This window comes from Mus caroli, chromosome 12 (assembly GCF_900094665.2).
Source record: "Mus caroli chromosome 12, CAROLI_EIJ_v1.1, whole genome shotgun sequence".
In the NCBI taxonomy this organism is placed as follows: domain Eukaryota; kingdom Metazoa; phylum Chordata; class Mammalia; order Rodentia; family Muridae; genus Mus; species Mus caroli.
The window spans coordinates 71817383-71843988 of NC_034581.1; the positions used below are offsets into that span (position 1 = coordinate 71817383).

General features: G+C 36.5%; 1 protein-coding gene across 6 annotated transcripts in view; it reads left to right on the forward strand.

Moving 5' to 3' along the window:
- Fut8 (fucosyltransferase 8) overlaps positions 1–26606 on the forward strand; it is a 214389-nt gene that overhangs the window by 43463 nt on the left and 144320 nt on the right. The window contains exons 3-4 of one of the 6 annotated variants that reach the window (XM_029484495.1): positions 2236–2419; positions 3867–3909. The exons of 4 other annotated variants lie outside the window; for them this stretch is intronic. The gene's annotated coding sequence lies outside the window, so the exon portion shown is untranslated. The remainder of the gene's footprint in view (positions 1–2235; positions 2420–3866; positions 3910–26606) is intronic. One more of the 6 variants, XM_029484496.1, reaches the window with a different exon arrangement.

A 26606-nucleotide genomic window follows, 5' to 3' on the forward strand; every position in this document is an offset into this window, starting at 1 on the left:
TATTGGATGGATCACAGGGCTCCCAATGGAGAAGCTAGAGAAAGTACCCAAGGAGCTAAAGGGATCTGCAACCCTATAGGTGGAACAACATGATGAACTAACCAGTACCCCAGAGCTCTTAACTCTAGCTGCATATGTATCGAAAGATGGCCTAGTCGGCCATCACTGGAAAGAGAGGCCCATTGGTTGTGCAAACTTTTTTGTGGGTTGAGAGGCTCAAACTCAGTTGCCTGGCCTACTCAGAAAGTGCCTTTGCCTTCTGAGCAGTCTCATTGGTCCTTATGTAACTTTTGAATATAACACTAAAGCTAGTACTAGAAAGGATGAAAAGTAGTGTGTGGAAATATAGATGTTAGCCAAAAAGTATGTTATAATTATGACAAATACATACTCTCTGAAATGTATTTTGAGTTCTCATCTGTGTGATTGCACTTCTTGAACCTTATTTTGAATTTTCATACTTTGTAAAGGTGGTATTGTATATCAAGCATTACTACCTATCCCTCTATCATTGGGTTACTTGGACCTTATTAAAGCACTTTTATTTGTGGACTCACTAAGATGCTCAGGGCAAGAAGTAGAAATTAATTTTTTCCAAGAGCACGTGGAAACAGTATTAAACATCTGTAAAAGCTGGTTCTTCTCATAGCATTTTATGTAGAGAGAGACCTTACTGCTCTTTTTGTACGTAGAAGGCTGGAGATATAAGTAGATGAGGTGATGTGTTTTTAATTGTGCAGCTGTCTGGAAACAGTATCATGCTCACTACCTCTCCTCTGGAATCACTGCCTGACTTGGGGTTGGAGGAAGTTAAACTACTTGTTTAATGTTTCTAAAACTCAGTTTTAATTTATTTTCTTTCCAGTTGATTTTAAGATAAAACATCTTTTAAAAATAATTTGAGATGTGATCTTACTCTGTAAACAGATCAAAACACTGACATCGGAATATACAGCTAGAAAAATGCAGCAATAATATTTTATAATCTCAAGACATTTCTTATGTAATTTATTTAAAGTTTAGATTTTAAGTAAAATGCCTTTTACAAGTATATTAGGAAACATACTTTAAAAAAACTAGAACTCGTTTTAAAAAGTACCTTAAGGTGATGTTATTTTTGATTTTAAGAATTTAATTTATAAAAATATAGATCGATAATAATTGGTAGAATTCAGAATTAACCAGTTTCTTTTATTTGGTGAGTACTATCAAGCTTAGACAATCAAAAGATAAATCTTGTTTGAAATACTATTTGAGAAGTACAAATTGCTTTGCAGTTTCATGAGGTCNCATTTGTCAATTCTCGATCTTACTGCGCAAGCCATTGCTGTTCTATTAGGAATTTTTCCCCTGTGCCCATATCTTAAAGGCTTTTCCCCCACTTTCTCCTCTATAAGTTTCAGTGTCTCTGGTTTTATGTGAAGTTCCTTGATCCACTTAGATTTGGCCTTAGTACAAGGAGATAGGAATGGATCGATTCGCATTCTTCTACATGTTAACAACCAGTTGTGCCAGCACCATTTGTTGAAATTGCTGTCTTTCTTCCACTGGATGGTTTTAGCTCCCTTGTTGAAGATAAAGTGACTATATTTGTGAGTTTCATTCACTGGACTCACTCATCTGTTGGAAGTTTTGGTGACCATTGATAATCAGGTATCTTTGCACCAGTGTCAAGTACTCCTGCATCTTTTGACCAATCCCACTCAATGACCATCTGTGACTTACTATCTCTTACATTTCCCTGAACCTCCCAAAGTAGCACAATCAATCAGGGACTAGATAGTCAATACACATACTTGTGGGAGATAGTCGGTCTTTAAACCTTAACAGGGGTGTTGGGGTAGAGGCCTTAGAAAATCTCTGAGTAAGGTCATCTGAGGGAGTTGTCAAAAACAGAGGAAGTCTGCCCTCCCTTCTTTCTGGCTACCTATCTGGCTATGCGATTCCTCCCTTTCACAGCAACTCTGCCTGTTACAGGGTTCTTACCAGAGTTGATTCTATGCTGTGTGAACCCTTAGGATTCAAAACTAAGCTAAACACACTTCCTTTCTTCATAAACACCTAACCTTATGTATTTCATCATGATATAAAAGATATATTACTCTAATGATGATATCAGCGTAACGTGATGTTAATGTATACAAAAGTGTGTGTGTGTTGGATTTCTAGGATATAGTTGTAACAAACTACTATAAACTGGATGGCTTAAGACAATAGAAATGTATTTTCTCACAGTTCTTTAAGTTGGACATCTGAAATCAGAATGTTGGGAGAGCCATGCTTCTCTGAAGACTCTAGAGAAGACTCTTGCTTTCCTCCCTCTTCGCTATGACCAGTAGTTATTAGAAATCGTTGATGTTTCTCAGCTTGTCACTGCATAATTCTGACTACTTCAGAATTCACATAGCAGTCCATGCATGTAAGTCCAAATTTCCTTTTCATAATGACCACAGACCTGCCCTAACATAATATAATGTTCTAGTAACTTGGTCATGTCTGTAAAGTCTATTTCCAAATAAGGCTCTGTGGACAAGTACCTCTCTCTCTCTCTCTCTCTCTCTCTCTCTCTCTCTCTCTCTCTCTCACTTTAATATATTACAGAGGACATATAATTTTAGATCTCATTATTTAAGCTTTGTGTAGGGTAGATGGTTTTGTTCCTCAGCATTCATGAAACTGTAGAAGGCTGGTTTTGTTAGCATCTATGTAGTATAAAAATCTCATGCTATTTAAAATTCCCATAACAGCATGTTTTAATTAAAAACAAACTAATTTGGATGTCAAGAGACCTTGGTTCTAGTTTCCATTCTGAATTAACTATTTTGTTGTATAACTTTTCCTGGCAAGATGTGAGCAAATGACTGTTCAGCCCAGATAGGGCACTACTCACAGACCAAAGTAACAGCTATATTGAATTTTATTTTAGTGAAGTAGTGAATTTACTTGTATTATTTAAAGGAGGATAAATGGCTGAAAGGCAGGTGCACCATCCACTGTAGCATGGTGAAAACTAATTATAGCTGCCTCTCTAGAGCTCCCTGCACAACTTGTAGACAGCTCAGTTGATGAGAGGGTCTCTTCTCCCTGCCAGTTGTTATAGCTTATGTAGCCTAAAGGCTAGGGCCTTGTAGACCTTACAAATTTAAGGAACTTCCTGGAATTTTTGAATTGTTAACTTTTAAGCTTTGCTTATTTTTGGAGTCTTGATGAACTTTCCAGGATGAAATGTTTCAGTTAGGAAATTGTTATTTACAACCATGTCCAGTTAATTATTTTCCTCCTGGATAGTAAGTGGGAGGCCTGGAGGAAGAGAAGCATGGAAGAAATGACTTTTCTGCCTCTCAGATTCTACAGTTATGTAATTGTGGAGTAACTTCTTTCTGTGTGCCATATTTAGAGTTTTGTTGGCATCACAAAAGAAAAAGTAAAACGAGAATGTCCCAAATACCCATTGGATCAGCCCTGGCTTGTGAACGTAGCACCTACAGATTAATTTGTTTGGTTTACTTCAGTGAATCACTGATGAAGATCACTAATTTGCTGTTAGCCCTGCTTTTCCTAAGTGATCATAATTTTTTAAAATCTCTATAGCGTATCAGAAAATGGACCGCTCTTACCGCTAGTTAATTCACTTAAGACTGAAAATGTGCCACTGCTTTGCTTTCTTGCTGAGTTCATAAAACGAAATGAGTGTAAGGAGTGTAGTCTCTCCTCTGCGCTCAGTTCTCTTGTTACATCTTTCTTGTTATCAAGGGATCTTAGAACAACCCTTACTAGCGAATGCTAATTAGCCTGGGAGGTGGAGCATGATGTAAAAGTTACAGCTGTGGTTCATGACTGCTGGATTTTCCTTGTGTTTTGAATAGGTCGTTGAAGTATTTTGTTTGAAATCTTTCTTTCAATCATGAGGTGAGTCATGGTAATTACTTCTTAGAGATACTGTGAGCATTGGGAAGGAAATTGGTAATACTGAAATGCTTAACCGATTACAGTATGTAGATGTATGTATATGCTCACATTAATAATATTTGTTTATTGGTATCAGAATAGGTAGAGTCAATGTCTGGATATGAGGAAGTTATGAGGAAAATTAAGTATTTTTTACTTCATACAGTAAAAATTTAAAACTATATTCTGAGGATAGAGATTCTGTTTGAGTATAGAATTTAATGTAATCTTGTAGGAATACTTGGAATAAAATGTTAAAAAGGATAGAATATAGAGACTAAATATGTACTGTAGGTATGGTAGAGTCATAGTTTTTATTTATATTTTCATTTTTCAGTGAAAAGGGTAGGAGGATCAGAGTTCAAAACTGCCTTGCTACTCTACCAGAGATAGGTTTAAAATGTTAGGCTGGAGAAATGGCAATAGAAAGAGCACTTCCGGAGGGACCTAATTCTCAGCACTTACATGGTGGCTTACAGTCGTCTGTAACTCCTCTTCTAGGACGGGGTATGACATCTTTCTCTGGCTTCCCTCTGCACCAGGTGCACATGTGCCAAGTTTTTGACATAAAGTTTTGCTTTTCACTAAAGAACTTGCAAACATTTTCTCATAAGTCTATTAGATTTTTATTTTTCTCAACTGTTGCTTATTTGAGAAAGTCTTTATTACTTCTTTACTTTTGAAGTATAATACTGCACTTCTGACTTGGATTTGTTCTCTTTTTAATAGTTGAAATATTTCATTTTGTTCTTTTCTTGCTATGTGGTTTCTGAAGTGGGGCACTTGAGGTAATCCTGACCCCCTTCCTCTGTAGGTAAGGTGGCCTTCTGGTTTTTATTATCCTCTTGCTTCTCTCTGTCTGATTTTTGGCAGTCTTACTGTAATATGCCTACATTTAAGTATGTTGGTGTTTATCCTGCTTTCTGTTCTCTGGACCCTGAACTGTCACCACAACAGTTCTTATCTGTTGCCAAGTGTGGATTTGTGGCACTTCCTTTTTATTTCCTGTCTCCTGCTAACCATGTCCACCTGCTTTTCTGGTATTTGCTTCTCCTATCAGCATTCTTAGCATACGGAGTTCACATTTCTGGTAGTATTTCTAATACCCCAGTCTGTTTGGCAGGTAGGCAGCACTTTACTGCCTATCCGTGCTCCCTTTCTTTCTATTATTTTGTGAGTTTTGCCCTAAAAATACCTTTTACTTATTTTGTTCATAGATAGACATAATGTATTAGGTAAAGGAAGCTGAGGTCAGAGTTCACATGGAGAGAACTTCTGTGTTTATCTACTTAAGAGGCAGGCTGTATTGTGCAGCTTTCATGTTTGAGGCTAAACTTTGTATTTAGATTTTTTTCCCTGAGAGAATCTTTAAATCTGAGGTTTACACTTCTTTTAGCTGCACCCCTTGGCTGTTGCATAGGAGTCATGTTAATGTGGGAAAAGGGGAGAAGGTCATGAGGGGAAGAGGTTGTCTGGTCCTTTTGAAAGATCAGTCTCTTGTGAATTTGACTTGGGTATCTTTTCCCTACGTCAGAAGATAAAAGGGGCTGGAGTGGGTATTTCCCTTCTGGATTGCTCAGATACTGTAAAAACCTAGTCACAGGCTAGGTAAAACCCCAGTTACTTAAGTTTTATAAAATACTTTCATTTTTGGAGGGAAGGCCTTTTAAGAGTTCAGAGCATTGGACACATTTCAGAAAGGTTATGTTTCTTCTTTTGTCTGCTGTAAGTATAAGGGTCTTTTCTCAGATTTTTACTTTAACAATCTGATAGAGTTCCTGAAGATAAAACTCAAGAAAATATTGGGACTTTGATAAGATTGGGTCCTCTAGCAGGTTTAAAATTTTTATTTATTAAATAATTTCTTTTATTCTAATATACTTAAATCATTTCCCTTTTCATTTCCTCCCTCCAAACCCTTCCATATAGCCTTCCTTGTTTTCTTTCAAATCCATGCCCTCTTTTTTTCATTAATTTTTGTTACACATGCAATCCTGAATATATAAATACAACCTCCTTGCTCTGTATAATGTTGCTTATATGTATGTTTTCAGGACTGATCATTTGGTATTAGAAAAAATGGATGTGCCTTTCCTGGGGAAGACTATTTCTCCTGTTCTTAGTATTCCTTACTTACCTGTAGTATTGGGTTGAAGATTCCTGGGTTTCTCTCACAGGTTTGAACTGTTTCAGCAATTTAATTATATATATATGTAGTACATATTTTAAGGATTTATTTGTTTTATATGTATAGTACTTTTCTATATGTATAAATGTGTGAACCACCCTCAGAGATCAGAAGGAGGTGTCATATCTCTCAGGACTTAAGTTATTAAATAAATAACATGTGGTGCAGGGAACGGAACCCAGGTCCTCTGGAAGATAAGTGCTCCTAACTACTGAGCCATCTCTCCAGGTCTGCTCCTGCAATGTTTTAACTGCACTAAAGTCTCCGCACTGATGCTGCTTCCCAGTGAGAGCTTCTGGTCCCCACATGTGACTTCTCTGCCTTGCTGTCCATGGTCCAGAGTGGCAGTCCATCTTCTGACCTCAGTTTCATAATAGATTCAGCAAAGTATTGATTTTCAGCCTGTTTTCTTGTTATGGGGGTGAAAGTAATGAATCCTAGGTTCACTACATTTTAAAAATTCAATTAAAGTTATTATTTTTATTGTATTTGGTAGTATGATAAAGACTTTGTTATTAATGTCTTTTGATTTGGCAATACTAACTAGAAATTTTATTTTCTAATATTGTGCTTATATATTTTGGGGTAACATTCTAATTTGCAAGGAAGCTTTTTCATAGGAAATTGATCCATAATACTGATTTTTTTGAAACTTTTATTTTTATTTATTTTGTTTCTTATTTCTATTAAAACGACTCAGTATATTTACTATCTAGCTTGCAAACACAGTTTGAGACAATAGCCATCTTTGTTTCCTGTGTTGTGAGGTCATGATTTCTTTTTTGTATTCATAAGCTGAGTGTCAGTTTGTGGCAAGCTTCACCAATTGTACTTTGGATACAGATGATGTTCAGAGTATTGATAGTTTGGATTTGTGAAACCAGTTAATTATATGAACCATTTACATTGGGTTTTTACTTTAACACTTTTTATTTATTTTATGTGAATTAGTGTTTTGTCGGCATGTGTATATATGCACTTTGTGTGTGCTTGGTGCTGGCGGAGGTCAGAAGAGGATGACAGAGCCACTGGAGCTGGGTTGTGAGCAGGGGACTGAACTCTGGGTCCTCTACAAGAACAGTGGGTGCTCCTAACTGCTTGACCATCTCTTCAGCCTAACGTTGGATTTCTTAATTAGTAGATTGAATAGAGCATAATAGGCTAAGTCCTTGTACTTCTTTGATTTAGACAGAAAAAAAAGCTCATGCAAATATGTTGGAGACAAATTTGTGTAAATTAAAAAAATATAAAATATGGTTTAAAGATTTTGTTTTGAAAAATCTTCACATTAAAAAAAATTCACTATATTTTAGATTTTGATGTTCACTGAAGTGCTGAATTTGATGACTCAGACCCCACCGGGTTACCTGTAAAAGCTGTCAAAAGACAGCTGTTAAGTCTTCTGAGGCTCCGTGCATGCCTCCTTCCTGATGTCTAAGTTAGAGATTTTATACATAACTACATTTAGCCTCCTGTTTTTCCAAGATATTTGCTAAATATAAAAGAAACACGTCTTTCTGTAAAATTGATTAGGCTTTGATGAGCCCAAGATAAGAAGAAAGGGATTGCAAATCACTGGATTCATTTTATTGTAAAAGTAGCAAAATTCCTCAGTTGATTTTTTCTTTCTTTTTTTTGTGGCTTTGTTAAGAGAAGTATCACTTACCTGCTATGGGAAACCAAAGTCTTGTCTACTAGATGCGTATATATTTATTTACTTATATCCTCATTCCCCCTGAGTCTTGTGGTATATATTTTCTTCAAAACAAACACACACACACACACACACACACACACACACACACACCAAATCAATCCAAAAAAACCCAAACTTGGTTAATAACTACTGTGAGTTTGAAATATGAAGTGATAAGTGACTCTGGAGGAAGCTGATACATTTACTAGGTGAGTTAGGTCTATGCTAATGATTGCAGAACAAGATAATGTTTGCCAAATTGTGAAATTGTGCTTGAAAATAAAAAGAGTCTGCGTGTTTGTATGGAGAGTTATTCTGCAGGCTAAACTTTAGTAGGTTCTGAGGATTCAATGCATATCCTCATACCTGCATGGTAAACAATTTACCTACTGAAACATTTCTCCAATCCTTGAATGGCACTTCAAGGAGATCAAGATTATTATGACAGAGAAACTTTTTTGGATCATTTTATATAACAAATATATAGTTCTTTTATTTCAGTTCTCTATGTAACTGCATTGTACTCCCATTTAACAGGGGTGGTGCATTTTCTTATGTGCTTATGTTTATATTTGTTACTGTTTTCATAATAGAATTCAAATTCTCTGATATACTCTGATCTACAATACCAGGCACATAATAGGCAGTCAGGAATATTTGATGAATGGAGTGTTTTGATTTGTTTTTGGAGCAAAAGAGGTTCAGGTTTAAGTGGCATATAAATAGATTAAGGTAATTTAATTTTGTAAAGATCATGGGAGAAAGCAGCACTGTAATAAGAACTCATTAATTTCCAGGCTTGACAGTTTTCATTGTCATATTCTGCTAAATATGCATCACCATTAAGTTGGGGATTTAAGACAAAATTTGATTAGTAAAGTTAATTTTTTAATAAAAAGTCTAAAAAATTTTGAAGTATTACAAATTTTATTTCATTTTATTTTAGAAGTTCCATGAGATACTCTGAAAGCTCTAGAACTTAGGAAATGTCTGAAGTAAAATGTATCAAAGCAAAACTTTTTCAGAATTTATAGGAGAAAAAGAATGCATATTAAATTATAAGTAGGGTTGCTAGTGCCAGTGTGACCAAAGGGTAAATGCTAGCCAGTGTAAGTGGGCAGGTAGGATGGCTCAGTAGGTAAAGTTGTTTGCTACCAGTCCTGAGGACCTTCAGGACCTACACGGTGGAAGGAGAGGATCGGTTTTCAAAAGTTGTCCTCTGATGTCTACAAGGGATACACATACCACACACACACACACACACACACACACACACACACACACACACACACACACACAGACAGACACACACACAGACACACAAATGAACACTAACTTTTAAAAAAATGCTTTAAATCAGCTATTTGCTGAGAATCTCAGAAGTAATACCTGTAACTTAATGTTGAATTAAACTATATTAAATATAGTGTATAAAGTCTTCCTCAATGTTACACTGTCAGAAGAAAGTGATGACATTTAGTTTCAAGATCAAATTAACTTTTATTAATAAATTAAAAGAATCTGATTTTGCCTGGGGTAGACTGGACGGTAGACTGGATGGAGGCACATTGTCACTCAGCTGAGTTTCTGTTGTGCCTTTCACTGCTGTCTTCTCTTTAGCTGTGAGTGCTCGGGTAGCTCTTAAGTGCTAAATCTGTACCTACCTGTCAGGCTGTGGCTTAGGCGTTGAGATCACCTCAATCAACTTAGCCATGATTTTCCCTGAGTGTAGAAGAAAATGACATGGAAAGAGCAAGCCTTGTGAGTTTTGGAAGCTTTTATTGTCCCCATGGTAATCGCTCATTTGTTGTAATCACCATCAGTCAGTTTTCAGATTGTCCCTTGGCAGTGACTCAGAAGCTACCACAGACTGCAGAAGGTCACCTGGACTCTCTGCACAAACTGATCCCTGTTTAAAAGCCTGAAAGATCAGAAAGTCAGTGCAAAATAGTAAGACCTGGCAAGAATTTATTTAAAATCCCCAGGGCTTCATGATGAACAAAGGAGGGGACCCCAAAAGGCATCATCTTTTTTTTTTTTTTTTTTTTTGCAATTCCTCACGGGACCTCAGTTGTCAGAAAAATTTTCAAGTCCCTTTATGGTCACCAGAAGCCATCAAAGACAAAAGTTACAACAGGTTTTAAAGATCTGATGAGCATTTATGTGTGACTTTGGAGTTGGACACTTCATTTTATGAAGCAGAGTGACTGTTCTGGGATGAGCAGAGGAGGTCAGCTTTAAAGCACTAAAGGGCTCAAAAAGGCCAAAGCAACAGAAAGCGATGATTGTTACTTCCTGGATCAGAGCAGAAGGAACTTCTTTGTCTGAGTGATTCTGGTTGGCTGGACATTCCTGCGGATTTGGAAACTGGCCCTTCGAAGTTAGTTGGGTTACTTAGCATTTGTGACTTCATTCTAGACACATCTCATCTGCTGGGGCCCAGGGCAGGAGGCTAGTCCAAAAAACAATGACATTTCATGACCTTGTTTAACAGCAGTGACTTAAGTCTGTTTCGTTCTAACTCTGCCTGGCGCTTACTCTCTCTCTAGAACTTTTTTCCCCCTTCAAAATCAGAACCAAAACTGGGCATAGTGGTACACACCCTTAATCTTAATCCTCTGACGGTGGTGGCAGAGGACAGCCGTGACTACATAGTGACTTTGAGTCCAGTTTAACTCTGAGATCTTGTCTCAAAGCAACAAACAAGAAAACTGTAATCAAATTGCTCATTAGATAGCAAAACTTTGTGCTGACTTCATAACACATTTAGAGGGTGCCTTTTCCCAAATTGCTCTAAGTATTTAGCTATAGCTTCTTTAGTATAATTTTGTGAATATCTTTGAACTTTGTAGAGTTGAAGCATCAGAGTTTTTGCATATGGCCATAGTTTCTTAATTATTTGTGTGTTGATTTTATCTAATAGGTAAAAGTTTTTTCTTTTTTTGAGTTCTGTGTCTGAAAATTGAATCTCTAATTCCACTAGTAGTGTGTGTGTGTGTGTGAGAGAGAGAGAGAGAGAGAGAGAGAGAGAGCGAGCGAGCGAGCGTAAGTGAGCTGGGGTTGTATCTAGAGCTTTGTACATGCTAGGCAAATGCACTACTATTGAGTTATAACTATGATCCCTTATATTTTTATTGGGAACTTCAATTTTCTTGATAAGGGTATCTATAAAGATTCTTTACATAAAGTTATGGTAATTGAATTGAGATCAAGACTGAGTTATTAAAGACAGTGATTTCAAATCTATCTTGAGTTGATGGTAACAAAAACTTGCTGATTTGAAATCATTGCCTTACTCAACCACTACTTTTAACTTGATATTTTCTATTTTAAAATAATGAATATTATTCAGTTTTGGGGCCTGCTAACATTTTAGAAGAATAATAGGGAATTTTGAGTTGGTAGCTAAAAATTATCTTCACAATATTATTTTATTTATTTATTTATTTAATTTATTTATTTTTACCAGAATGACTTACTTGAGTTCTTTAGGTTCCTGTATAAGCAAACAACTTGTCTTTAAACCAGTAAACTAGTAGCTTTACCAATCACAAACTTTCAGCCAACTCTTATTCAGATCTTTTATATATATATATATATTCAGATCTAAAAGCTCAGGCCCAGGCTTTGGCAGTAAAGCTCGCTGGATCAGTTGTGTTTTCAAATATAGCCTGATTCTTGAGTTGTTCTTTGCTCATAAACTGGTAAATTTGTCTTAAAGATTCTCCTTTTTTCTAAACAATAAAGAGAACATGAATTCTGTCAACTGAATATAAGAATTTAGCAGTGAAAATTCTCTCTAAGGCTTTCACTATCATTTTGGACATGCAAGGTCTTTTAAAACACTATCTTTAGCTTTTAATATATTCTAGTTAAATTTGACAATATATTTGTTTGTAAAGTGTCAGGGTCACAAAAGTTGCTCAGTAGATTTTAGTTTCCTTAATATATGTTTTAATTCTTCAGGGTCATGGTCCACAAGTTGATTATTATACAAAGTCTGTTGAGCTTTTAAAAACCTGCAGGTACCTATGTATACATATATAACTATACAGGATTTTGTTTATATTTTCATTGCATTACCACTTTGAGATATAATTACTGCATTAAAAGATTTTATTATTTTTGAGATTTTTATATTCATAGATGTAGGTCACCTTTAGAAAGGATCGTGAATCCACAGACTTTCCTCACATTTTCTTTGTGAGGAAAATCACATTTTTTTGAACACTGGGTATTCTTGGACTTTTACTATTCTCATTTGACAGAAAACAGTTATTTGTATTTTTGTGGTGTGTGTGTGTGCGCGTGTGTGTGTGTAAAATAAAAACTGGATGGAGCATCCAAAGATACATTCAATTGTTTTTGTACATTTGTTGAAAAGGCTGTCTTTTGATTTATTAAAAGTCTTTTGATACTTGGCGTGGTTGCTGGCTCTGGTAAATCACAGCACTTGGGAGACCAGTGATCACAGTACTTCAGAGATAGAGGCAGGAGGATTACAAGTTTGAGGTAGTCTGGGTGCATATCATAAGTCTCTCTGGGTCTGTTGCAGGGTTTCTTCTGTTCCATTGACCTTTGCATATCTTGGTGCTTTTACCATACTGGTCCCTGTGGCTTTGGAAATAATGGAGTTAAGTCATGTTAATCTATCCAACTTGTTCTTCTTTTTCAGTATTATTTTGGCTATTGTGTGGCTATTGGTCTTTTGTTCCAAATGAAACTTTTTCCTTTGCTTAGTAAAAACAGATCTGACTCTTTAAATATGCTTCTTCTGCCATAGGACTCAATGTTAGCTTAGGCTAGAAAGAAGTGACACTACTGATAATTATTTTCCTCTTGTATCCTTTGTGCTGGCTTGCCTGTCTCTCCCCAATATTAATCCTCATGGCTTCTCCAGTAGTGTACAGCTTTTCTGCATAATGCTTTCAAGTGCAGAATCCTGCAGTGCTTAGAGGCAGATAGATGGTAGACAGAGACCTGATCTGGCTGTTTCTTTTTGTTTATAGCATAGAGTGTTGGTAGAACATCAACTCCATAAAGAATGGATTTCTGTCTGTTTCTAATGGTGGGTTTCTAGGAAGTTTAGGGGAGAGCTCTAGAGCAGCTTTTCAGACATTCAGTAGAGGGCACAGTGTTTTCTTCAGCCAGGATAGATCTCAGCCCTGGGGCAGTTAGTGGTTAGAAGAACCTCTTACGGCAGTGTTCTGGCTCAGGTCTAGTGGGTATTGGGTTCTCCTGCAGTACAGCCCTTTTTATTTCTCATTAGTTAGTTGGGTGGTTTCCCAACCCTATTATAGTTAATGATCTCTCATACTAAACTTTCCCTTTTCAAATCCCAGGGTGGCTTCTGTCTTTTAAGTTGACTTTGCATTTCCATATGACTTTTAGAAGCAGTTTGTAAAATGCCCACTGCGATTTTAATTGGAATTATATTGTATTTAGACAAATTTGGAGAGAGTTGACACCATAACAGTACTGAGCCTTCTGACCCTTCGATAAGATATTTCCATTTAGATAATTAGTTTCTATCAGTAGTGTTTTAGATTTTCAATATACTGATTTCTCCCCTGTTTTGTCAGATTAATCCTTTTTAGTATTTTGGTTTCTTTTTTTTGATGATTTTTTTAAATGATATTTAAAAATAAATTTCTAATTGTTCATTGCTCATATGCAGTTCTTCAATTTTTTTGTATATTGCCATAACTTTGATAATTACTATTTTGGTAGATTAATATTACATTGGATCTTCAACTTAGACACTTTAAAAATGCATTTTGTGACTAAAGAAAGTTCTTTTCCCACTAATCTGGATGCCTTGTCTTTTTTCTTGCCTCACTTCAGTAGCTAGTACTTTTAATGCCTGTATAACGCTGAGTAATTAGGCATCTTGATCTTGTTTCTAATGTTACAGGGAAACATCTCTGACAATTAAGATGAAAATTGTGTATTTCTCAGATCTTTGAAATACCCTTTGTTGCACTGAGAAAATATTGTCATATTCCTAGTTTGTAGAAATTAAAAAGAAAAGGAGATAGATGCAGTGTTTGCCATAGGCTTTTTTCATGTTTATTGAGATAACCCATGGTGGTTTGTCTTTTTTTAATTAGTGTGGTGGCTGCTTTACTTAAATGATAAACCATTGCTATACTCCTGACATAAACCAGTTGTTTATGATGTATATTTGGCTGCTTAGTTTTGTCCTGTGTTCACTGATGGGCTTTTTGCTTCTTTGGTATTATATTTGGTATCTTTTCTCTGCCTGTTTTATTTGTATATGCAACTTGTGTGTGTGGCTTTTTTTTTGCCACCAGGTTCACTAATTTTCCCTTTACTGTCTTATCTGTTAATTCAGTGTAGTATATTTTCATTTTAGATACAGTTTTCATCTCTATAGTTTTAGGTATTTTTAATATCCTCTATGTTTCTACTTGAAGTTTTGAATACATAAATATATTTAAAATAGTTTTTAATATTCCTGTCCCAAATTCTAACATCTGTTTTAGTAAATTGTTTTCTTCATTATGACTCATGCTTTTAGCCTCTTTTTTGTGCCTGGTACTTCCCCAGACTACCTTTACCCCCCCCCCCACCCCCCCAGTCAAGCCTCAATCTCCTAGGCCAAGATGATTTTTCTGTCTCAGTCTCCTAAGGCTGGCACTATAGGCATGTATCATTGTGCCCAGCTCTGGTAATATTGATTGGATGATACTGGAAATTTTACATATATATATATATACATTTTTTTTTTTTTTTCTCTTTTCGAGACAGGGTTTCTCTGTGTAGCCCTGGCTGTCCTAGAGCTCACTCTGTAGACCAGGCTGGCCTAGAATTATATTTTGTATTAGGAATATTTTTTAATCATTTGGGTTTTAGTTGTTTGGAGACAGATTGTGATGTGTTTTCCAGTTTATCAGGTAGCTTAGAGCACCTAGGACTAATTACTTCTCAATACTGAGACAACACCCTCCTGAACACTACCCTCTGAAAGTCCCTTGTTAGTTTGGCTGGTAGGAACAGGCAGTGTTTCTAGTCAGACACTAATCTGTAATTCTTTCAGGTTGTTTCTTTCTTAGCTTCCAGTAGTTCAGTAGTTGACTTACTGTGCTGAATATTTGAGATTTTATAAATGGTATATATATATATATATATATATATATATATATATATATATATATATGTGTGTGTGTGTGTGTGTGTGTGTGTGTGTGTGTATGTGTGTGTGTATGTGTATATATATACATATATATGTATGTATGTATGTATATTAGCAAACTTTTTTTTGTTACTTTGTATCTTTGTTACTTTCTTTCCATATTGATGCCTGGTCTTCATGGACTTTTAGGTTTGTTTCACTACCTTCTTCAGCTGAGTTCATCAACCCACCTTAGTCAGTGTTGAGTCTCCACTGGTAGAGTTTCTAAAGCTGGGGCAGTGGTATGATTTGGTGTGCGCTATTTCCTATCCCTCCACAACAGTGTTCTTTACCCTTGGGTCATGACTCTATTTGGGGAGTCAAAGGACCCTTTCACAGGAGTTGCCTAAGACCATCTGAAAACACAGATATTTGTATTATGGTTCATAACAGTAACCAAATTACAGTTATGAAGCAGCAACGGTAAGGAACAGTATTGCTCTGGACCCCTAAGACCAATTTCTCAGCAAAATGATTTATTTGCCTCAGAGGGACATAGGGCAGGGAATAAAAGACAGAGACAGGAGATAGAGGGTGAGGGGGAAGGGAAGGGAATAAGAAGAGGTAGGGATATTTATCCTGGAGAGGAATAAAGGATTGCCTCTGGAGAGAGAGGAGACAGATGTGGACCTTAGGGAAACCCAATGTTAGGATGAGGTATTCAGTTTTAATTGGGCATGTTAACTAGGTAAGCCAAAGGTGGCTTTTTGATTGCTGGACCTTGGTAGTCAGCCTCAGGAAGAGGAAGTAGCCAAATAAGAGAATAGATCTTGGTGGCTAGATTTAGGAATGTAATCTAATGGTTTTCTTTTTTAGCAAGACGGGAATGGAGGAGAAAGGCAAGGCCTGCCAGAGCCCTTCAGCAAGGAAAGTAATTTTTGGCTGGGGGATGGGGCGTTACCACAACATCAAGAACTCTACTAAAGTTACAGCATCAGGATGGTTGAAAACCACTGCTCTAGAATCACTGTTCTTTGATGGGCAATGCCCGGTTTCTTGGGAACAGTTGTTTCCTATAAATTGTCTGGCTGTTTTTTGTTTGTTTGTTTGTTTCAAGTGAGAAGACACATCTGTTTCCTATTTGTACATCTTCTGTGTTTTTATTTTAAAATCTGAGTAGTTTTGGTGGTTAAAATAATTCTGGTTGAGAGTTATCATTTCTTTATGGTTCATCCCTAACCAATTCAATCTTAAAAAATATTGTACACAAATTTGTAATAGCAACTTTTTAAAAAATAAAAATGCATCTCTTTCATGAGGCCATTATCCTGCTGGTATACAGACAAAATTTAGTCTTTTTATTTAATGCCAAAGTTATTTTCAATACCATTTCTCAATTGTAAAATAAAAAAGACATTGTATATTAATGGAATATAATTATTGAACTGTGATGTAAAGAATAGTCAACTGGGAACTGTCTAGGGAACAAACCCTTATTAAACCTGTTGTTTGACTGTGACGTTAGATTCATCATGACTACATGAGAGGTATCAATAGGATATTTAATTCTCATTTGTCAGTATATAGGGAAAGGTAGAATCAGAACAAATTATATGATGAATATATTTACAGCTTAGTGACCTAATTTTTTTGTTCTTTTTTTTTTTTTTTTATTAAAGCAGAATCAAACTTGGTAGCCTACTGGCCTGGAACTCAACTCAACATTTTGCCCAGGCAATCCTTCTGCCTTTCTCTCCTAACTATTGGAATTAAAGGCATGAGCCAGCAGACTTACTGAAAGATTAAAACAAAAAAAAGCAAAGGAAAATGGATGCTCTAAAGAATGCAGTTGTTTCTTGTAGACCAGTTGTCTGACCTACACTAATGTAGTTTATCCTTTCGTTGCAAATCAAGAATTAACCTAGGATAATTGAGTTTAAGTATTGTATTTGCCACTTCCTAAGTAGGTGCATTTGTTAAACTGCCTTTCTGATTTCTCATCTGTAGACTGAGCGTGAGACTATCTCAGGAAACAGCGAGGATGAGAAAACACTGATGCAGTAGAGTTCAAGGCTTGAGAAATGTTTGTCTTTTCCTTTTTATCCAGTGGCCAATGGAAGCTTTACTTTCTTTCTATTACATGTTCCCTAGTGTTTATATGCACACAGAAGCAGTGGTATAGTTACTCTGGACCCTGTCAGGAAAACCAACATGAAGCACAGCACTGCTGTGTTGGCCTGGAACTTTTTGAAAGGAAATCAATATCATCATATAGTATAGGACTACATTAGGAAATGGTGGCGGGAGCCAGGTCTGAGGGAGAAAGATGGTCGAATCTGTTATAGTGTTCCTCAGAATGTTGAGGTCATGGACTAGCCTCACAGAAGCATTTTCCCTGTTTTGTTTCTTTAGTTAGCCTCACTGCAGTCCCTGAGTCCTAGGTCTCTGATAGAAGTGCTCATTATGTTGGTCATGATTTTAAATTCTTCCTAGCTCTTGATTTGAGAAGGTAGGGTCTATGTAATACTTTAAAGAATAGAGAATTACTTAGTTTAATTTTTTGAGTGGCATTTAAGTTCTTTGTCTTTGTGCTCTGCCTTCTTTGGTCTGATCCTTCAGCAGAAGAAATGACACTGTGTAATAATGAAAAGGTGCTGTTGAATAGACACATGGCTGGAAGCGAGAGCTATCTGAATGGGGTTTTGTAGCAGCGATTTTAGTTGACTCATCTTCAACTTGAAGTGCAATTGACTTTTTGAGAGTTTTCTCAACCTTCTGTGATGGAAGTCTGGTGGAAGTCAAGTGAAATCAGTGTTTGATAGTTGGTGCTCAAGCTTGGTGTATGCATCTAGCCTTTCAAAATCTTTCTAGGTACTCAGCTTGTGACGGAAAAGACTAGGCATTTCCTTTTTAATTTTGCTTTTGTCATTGCTATTTCTGCCTCACTATATAGCCTAAACTGACCTCGAACTTGCCATTTTACTACCTGGAGATTACATGAGCCTGGCTTCTCTTATACTTGTATTTAATGCTCTACTAATTCTAACTGCTGCTTCACAGCATTCATCCCCATTTTCTTGCTTTTGCTTTCTCGCTTCCTTCCTTTTCTTCTTCTCTCCCTCCCTCCCCCACCTCTTTTTAAAAATTAGGTATTGTCTTGTTATTTATGACAAGCTGGCCTCAAACTTGTGATTTATAGTTGTGTGAGTCCCTTGTCCATGTGTCCATCTCCCTCACTCTCTTTCAATAAGGCCTTGCTGTGTAGCCTTGACTAGCCTGGAACTAGCTAGAGTCACAGAGATGCACCTTACTCTGCCTTCTGTGTGCTAGAATAAAAGCCACTTGCCATGACTTCTGGTGTAACATTCTCTCTCTCTCTCTCTCTCTCTCTCTCTCTCTCTCTCTCTCTCTCTCTCTCTCTCTGTGTGTGTGTGTGTATGTGTGTGTGTGTGTGTTCGTCCCTATCCCTGTCCAAGAAAGCTTGAGGAAGTAAATGCTTTCTTTCCATCATGTCAGATCTGGGGATTAAACTCAAGTTGCGTCAGATCTGGTGGCAAGAATCTTTACCTACTGAGCCATCTTGCTGGGTCTATTCTGTTGATTCTGAATTTGGTGAATTGTTTGTTGCCCGTGCCATTACATTGCCCCTTGCTTGTGGTTTTCTGTGTTCCTCTTACATTTCAGTGGCGTGCTATGCGGTCAGCATTTATGGAAGACCTAGAGTTATTCAGATGCTCTCAAAGTATTGACTACTTCGTTACCATGTTTAGGACTCTTGGGATATTCTTCTACCTTTTCAAAGTATAGGAAAAGAAGTGTTTCTTATTTTTTTCCAATGAAGCTAATGATAAACCTTGCACATTTAAAACAAGATTCAACAGGAAAAAATGTAGTGAATAATATATCTACCATTTCTGCATAGATACACTGGTAATGAAAAATATATTTGATTTACTATAAGACTTTCAGGGTATATATGTTGGCAGTAAAAATGTATTATTGTGAATTATTTTTCTAATAAGTAAGGACAAACATATATAATTTTTCATTGACAAAATTCACAAAAAATTCAGCAATGTTGCTTTCTCCTTTTATGTTTATATATATTTTCTCTCTCTTGTACACATTTGGGGTGTGTGTGTGTGTGTGTATGTGTGCATTCACCATGATACATACATGTCAGAGGATAACTTGCAAACTTTTGTTCTCTACTTTGACTATGTGGTTTCTAGGTCTCCAACGTGGGTTGCTGGCTTGTCAGTAAGCACCTTTATCCACTAAGCCATGTGCCTGGCCTGTTTTCTTGTTTGGAAGTTAAACAGACTTACTTAAGACTAAATAAATCACTGGAGAGAATCTTTTCCTTTTAAAATTTTTTAAAAACATTATCTTTAATCTTTTTTTAAGATTAAAAATTATTCTTAATCTAGTCATTATCCCCCTCCAGGTCTACCCTCTGACAGTTTGTCATCCCATTCTTTCTGCCCCACCCCTGTCTGCAAGAGGATGTTCCCCCATTCCCACCCCCAGCCTCTCTGGGGCTTCAAGTCTCTTGAGGGTTGGGTGCATCATCTCTCATTGAGGCCAGACCAGGCAGTCATCTGCTGTATATGTGTTGGGGGTCTCAGACCAGCTCCTGTGTGTTGTCTGGTTGGTAGCTCAGTGTCTGAGAGATCTCAGGGGTCCAGGTTAGTTGAGACTGCTGGTCTTCCCATGGGGTCACCCTCCTCCACAGCTTCTTCCAGCCTTTCCCTAATTCAGCCACTCCCTGCTTCTCTCCATTGGTTGGGTGTAAGTATCTGCCTCTGTCTCATTCAGCTGCTTGTTGGGCCTCTCGGAGGGCAGTCATGCTAGGCTCCTGTCTGTTACCCTTCATGCAGCAGAACTCCTGGGAGACCTTCACACTGTGGGGTCTTTAGAGGAGCAGTCAAGCTGATGATCTGCCCCTGTGGAAAACTCAGCCAGGAGGGTGAGAGTCTTTTCTTTGTAAAATACTGTTTTGTCCCTTAAACTTTATTCTCTTTATTTGTAATTTTTGTAATCCTTTAAGCAGATGTTCAGTATCCTAACTTTATTGGTATTTTTGTTTTTGTGGGGGGCGGTATCCTGTTTTTAGTTTTATCCATGATGTCTTGAAGAACTTGAAGAGCTTCTTTCCTCTCTCCCTCTCTCTCTCCCTCTCTCTCTCCCTCTCTCTCTCCCCCCCCCCCTTTTGTGGTGTTTTGAGACCAGTTCTCTCCATGTAGCCTTGGGTGGCCTGGAACTTGCTCTGCCCTCTTACGGAGATCCACCTGCTTCTGCCTCCTGAGATCAACAGTGTGTGCCCACCACACTCGCCATTTTGTGTTTTTTTCCAAAGAAAATATGTCTGTTTTTATTACTTTTGGTTGAATAGAAACATACAGTTGAAAAGTCTTATGCCATTACAGGTGCTTTTAAGATTAGCTGGAAGAGCAGAGAGTGGTGGTGTGTGCATGCTTGTGACCTCAGCACTGGGGAGGTGAAGGTAGGAGAGTACAAGTTAGAAGCCAGTCTTGGCTATGTGATGAGACTATGTGTTTTTAAAAAAAGTTAATAAATCAATTATTTTAAAAATTCCATAAATGTATGATATTTCCAAAAAAATTGTCTTTTGCATAGCTAGGAATGAATTGAACTTTTGATTTCATTTAAATATAATACAAAATGTATTTTAAAATGTATGCGATGTCCCTTTTGTTTTATGATACTGTTTTTATGAGCAATTAAAATATATTAGAAGGTGCACTTGGGATGATTTAAAAGGATTCTGTGTGTTTATTGGTGTCATACATACATGTTATTTGGGTCATAGATTGTTTTGTAGGTTTCTGCTTTTTTCAAAAAACAGTGAAACTCAAGCAAGCTGACCAAGCTTCTTGCATTTACATAACAATTTATACTCAGCGATGGGAACTCCTCAAAATATTAATCATACAGTAAAAAGTAGCTTTTAACAATTTAAATGTTCCCTTTTATAAAAATCTTTAGTTCTTTAAGGCTACTAGTTATTGTTATCACTTTAAAGAGTACTCAGGTGGTTGGTTCTAAGAAAAACTTCAGAACAGCTGTAGTAACAGCTGCAGATTTAGTCAAAATAGGTGTTTTAAAGGCTTCTTATTGCCCTTTCACATCTCTTTCCCTTACCCCAAATAACCCAAATGTTTTCTAAAAGTTTTGGTGAAATTGGGGTTCAGAGACCTGGATTACCATATGCTTGCTGAGCGCAGACTTGGCGGCTGCCTGTAAATTTTTGCTAAGGTTTTCTAGTTAGCTTGTGTCTGCATCGGCTTTATAGATGTACATGGCTTTTACACAGGCCAGTGTCTTTGATCAAGAGTCATCTACTATAACTAACTACTCATAGAACTAATAATTTCAGCTTAAATTTAAGCAGATGTTGCTAGTATTGCATTTTGACTAGAAGTAAAGGTAGAAATGCATATTTTTTAAAGTGTTTCTTCAAATTTTTACTTTAATAAGAAATTGCCTTTAGTCTTATAAAAAACCCAAATTGGGCAAATCTAAGTTTTTGAGGGAAATCTATTATAATGAATTGAAAGCTCAGTACGTACCCTTGTTAGATACCCTCCCCTCCTTACAGCTTTATGATCTAGCGACGAGATGGTTTTCGAGGCAGCTTTTAAGTCTTATCAGGCAGGAATGGCTGTTAAGGGTTATGTTAAGGTTATGGCTAAGGCAGTGCTTGGTACTCGTTTCCATCACCCAGTTACAGTCTCTGTTTGCAGATGCAAATCATACTGACCATTGATCATAAGATATAACAGTATAACCTGGCTGTTATCCCGGTTGTACAGAGTTATCTGCTTAGAATCTGGTTAAAAATTGTAGTAACAATGCTGTATCATACATGGGGGAATTTAAAATTTCCTGCTAAACAGTTATATACTTTCTGTTAGACCATGTGTAACATGCCCCTAAGCAAGTAACACTGTGCTCAAGGTGATATTTAGGACAAGGTTCCTACCTTTAAGTACAAGTAAATAAACAAAGTACACTCACATGCATTAAAATAACCACCTGTGAAAGGATAAATACGTATTTAAATAGTTAGACTCAGGAACTCTATATCTTAAAGGAATTCTAAAGGTTTGATAAACTCTGTTATTTCGTGTGAAGAAACAATGAAGGGTAATGAATTGGCTTAAGTCGTGTATTAAATAGGGGCTTTACAGGACTTTCTAAATACAAACTCTGGAGTGATAGTGAGCAGCAATCTTTTATCATCTTACCTTTAAGACTTTAAAAAGATAAGAAAAACGATGTGATCTTGGATTTAGCTCATTATCAAAAATTCTTTTGACCATCTTTTATCTTGTCTCTTCCTTTTAGACTTCTGAACCTCAGCTACTTAGTAAAATAAAAATTATGTCTTTGTGTCTAATTTTATGATTATTGGGACTATTGAATCATTTTAAGAATTGAAGTAATAGGCAAATATTTTTTCTTGTTAAAATAATAGATTCAGTCCAGCACAACAAATTTTGAGCATATGATTTATTAGGTATAGCATAGATTTTAGCATTCAGGAAGATACTGTTTTTCCTTTTAAGAGAAAAGAAATAAAATATAATGCATATTTCTGCATTATATGGCACAATATGAGAAGTGATGAGAAGTTTAGATTTCCTGTATTTTGGCTTAAGTTAAAGAGTTACTACTTGAATGCTTGAATCCGCTCTAAGAGTATAAGACTCAATTTACCACAATGACAAAGTACATATTTGTAGCAGTTGATAAGGATGTTTTTGATACTTTGAACTAGTGAGAATGTGTTCAGATTTTTACTTGAGATTGGCATGTGGTCAAAGTGTGAACTTATATTTTCCAGTAGCTACTAAATGGGAGCTTGTTAAAAATTTTAGGAATACAGAAAGTAATTAATAACCACGTCAGATGTCATAAAGCGTGACAATCTTAGACATGATGAATATTGCTAATGGGACAGGTTTCAGAATTTACCGTCTGAGTTGGCTACGGAGGATTAGAAGTGACTTCAGAGATACTTACCTCCTAAAGACAATTGTTACCGGGATTCAGACATGGATTGGCTGCTTTGTGTTGTGAGGAAGCTTTTGAATTATCTGATGTGAACCATTCTTGTATCTGGTGGTTGGAGGTCTTTGTTGTAGCAACCCCAAATGACTTCTTTTGTCACCTGTTATTCTGTATTCTCCATATGTTACTGGATGTGCTACAGTGTTGACTGAGGTGACTTGACAGGACAGCCAGGAATAGAAAGGGGAGTGGTTGGTTCAGGAAGTGAGACAGAAAGGAGGGGTTGATGATTAGAAGAGTCTTAGGTACTTTTCTAATGCTTGTATGATCTCACCACGCACAGATGTGATATTTTAATAGAGAGCATTATTTAAATAAAATGCTAATTTACTATTCAGTAGTCTGTACAAATCAGGAAACTACTTCAACAGTTTTCACAGTGAGAATAAGCAGGGTTCATATTTGGCTATTTGATTCTTTTTTTTTTTTGATTTTTAATATTTTTATTACATATTTTCCTCAATTACATTTCCAATGCTATCCCAAAAGTCCCCCATAGCGCCCCCCACTTCCCTACCCACCCATTCCCATTCTTTTGGCCCTGGCATTCCCCTATATTGGGGCACAGACAAAACTCTTAAGATTGCCATAGTATTGACTTTTAAGATAACCTGAAGTTCCCCTTTGGAAATTTTTTTCTTTCCCTTTCTCTAAATATGACAGTTGCTAGAAAAGATTAATATTTCTAGGTCAGTAATTTGTGTAGCACTTGGGAAGGGGTGGAGGAGGTAAAATATTAAAGAGTTTACTTAGGATCTGAAAGCTAGGTGAAGATAATGCAAAAGAAGGAACCTATACTTTTCTTTGCATTTCAGGAGAAATGGAGTTTTTAATCTGACTATTTTAATCACTAGATTTCTTGATGTTCTATGACTATGAAAGCATGATGGTTGGCACTGTTCATTAGAAATTTAGTATAATCCGTATATTTTAATTTTATCCTGACCACATTAGAAGAAATGAAAACTAGTATACTATCAATGAGATACTTTACATTTTTAAGTCCATACTAAATTTTTGAAGTCTATATATATTTTATATTTACAACATAATTCAGTTCAGACTAGCCATAAATCATATGCTTGATGGCCATATTTGGCTACTTTAGTAGGCAGTGTATTCAAGATACTGTCACAAGGGAAACGCTTGATTGCACTTGTTAAGTTCATAAAATGTTTCAAAAAGCCATGGGCTGGTGAGATGGCTCAGTGGTTAAGAGTGCCGATTGCTCTTCCAAAGGTCCCAAGTTCAAGTCCCAGCAACCACATTTTGGCTCACAACCATCGGTAACGAAGTCTGATGCCCTCTTCTGGAGTGTCTGAAGACAGCTACAGTGTACTTACATATATAAATATATATAAATAAATCTTTAAAAAAAGTTCATAAAAATTTTTAATTCTGGGTAGATGGCTTAATTTTTCTCTATATAGGGGAGGGGCATTTAGTGCTTAAAGGCACCATAATTCAGTCGTGCCGGCTTTGCTCAGGAAAGGGGCATTCTTTATACTCAGTAAGAAGGAAGTAAGGCAAGATTTACCAACTTAGTTTTTTAGGCTTCCTGCCATCTGAGGGTATAAGTGTTAATTTAGTTAGAGGGATTGCTAAGGGTTCCAGGAAGTAGTTGCTATTGGAGAAACTGAGTCTTTCCTCTTTCTTCCTAGCGCTAGGGATGGAACCCATCACTACTTACTTTTGGCTATACCTGTGACTATGGGCACGTTTTTGTTTTTTAGTTTAATTCTTATTGTATACAATAGTGTATGTGGAAGTTCATGACTATTAGTAATATATGTATAATAACTGTTTGCTGCTAGTTTTTCTATTTTAGCTCCAAGAATGTAGCTTATTCAGAATTTGAGGCTAACAAGAGAGTTAGAAGTAAGCATTCAGACCTATAACACAAATTGGAAATGTAGGGTTTTTGTTGTTGTTGTTTATTTTTTAAATTGTATTCAAGACTAATTTGCATGGCAGTCACTCTGAAATCTTGTTAAGATGTAGCTTATGGTCTGTGCTCAGGAGCTCAGAGTAGTCTCTCTGGCTCTAGAGTCAGGTACCAGGTTGTCTTAGTCAGTGGTCTGTTGCTGTGAAGAGACACTGTGACCACAGCAACTCTTTTAAAAGAAACATTTAATTGGGACTGGTTTACTGTTTTAGTCTATTATCATCGTGGCAGGAAGCATGGCAGCACATAGGCAGGCTTGGTGCTGGACAAGTAGTTGAGAGTTCTACATCTGGAGAGCCACTGGCCTGGCTTGGGCTTTTGGAAACCTGAAAGCCCACCTCCTAATCCTTTCAAATAGTGACACTTCCTGGTGACCAAACAGTCAAATCTATGAGCCTATGGGGACCATTCACATTTAAATTACCATACATGTGTATGCAATCTGTGGCCTGCAGGCCATTTGCAGCCAAAAATAGTCCTGAATGAAGCCAATGCTGTTCTGGAACATGAACTTTATAGATGAAAATACTGTTATAATGTCAAGAGTCTGGACACACCTGTTAGGCTCTACAGTATTGAAGTTCACTCATTCCAGTCACTGTGGCATTTGAGCATTCTCTTTATACTCTTTCTGGTGGTTAAAAATGATTCTAGGCTGTGAGTGTAGCTCCTTCTTAATGTGCTTGGTTACCACATGCAAGGACCTGGATTCAGTTCCCAGAATTACTAACAAGCTTGCAAACGAAAAATATTCTAAGGATATTTAAGTAGTTATTTTTCTTTAATGTGTTAAGTTTTACATTTTGTTCATGATGGAGGTGGGACAATTTTTCCTATTTAAACATTAATATATCACGGGCTCTAAAGGGATAACTCAGCTTTAAAGAGTGTGTATTGTTCTAGCAGAGGACCCAATTTCAGTTCCTAGCACCCATAGCAGGTGGCTCAGAATGATCTGACACCCCTGGCCAGTCTGGATACCTGTACACCTGCATATACAAGTAAAAATAATAAAAATAAAATGTTAAACTTTTACATTGACATGATAAATATCTAAGGAAAAGAAGGATTATAACTATTCAACTAGTATTTAGTACACATCACTTAGGAAATATTAATATTTAATAAATGATTAGTAAATATTACTTATTTAGAGTATATTTTTATGGTTTTATAAATGCATTTAAGTCATTTATTCAAGTATAGTCTCAAATTGATATCAGAGTGGGATATCCTTTTTAGGATATTGAGTTGCATCTGCTTGGTACCTCACATAGACCTTATATATTCTGGGCTTTTCAAGTAAATTCTTACTCAAATTGCTTTAAATCGTAACTTTAAAATTCCGTGTTTGCAAGAATACATTTCATTCTCAGCACTGGTATCTTTAGTCCTCAGATCTTTCTGGCTCCAGCATTTTTGGTTATTCCTATGGGTTAAGCCACTCTATTTTTAATACCCATAGTTCTGTTCATTCTCAAGCTAGGTCACCAGAGTTTTGTTGTTGTTAATGAAAAAGTCATTGTTGATATCTCTTCTTTTTAGGAGCATGCTCAGACTGAATGAAGCTAAAATTTCTTAGGAATATTCTGCTTTA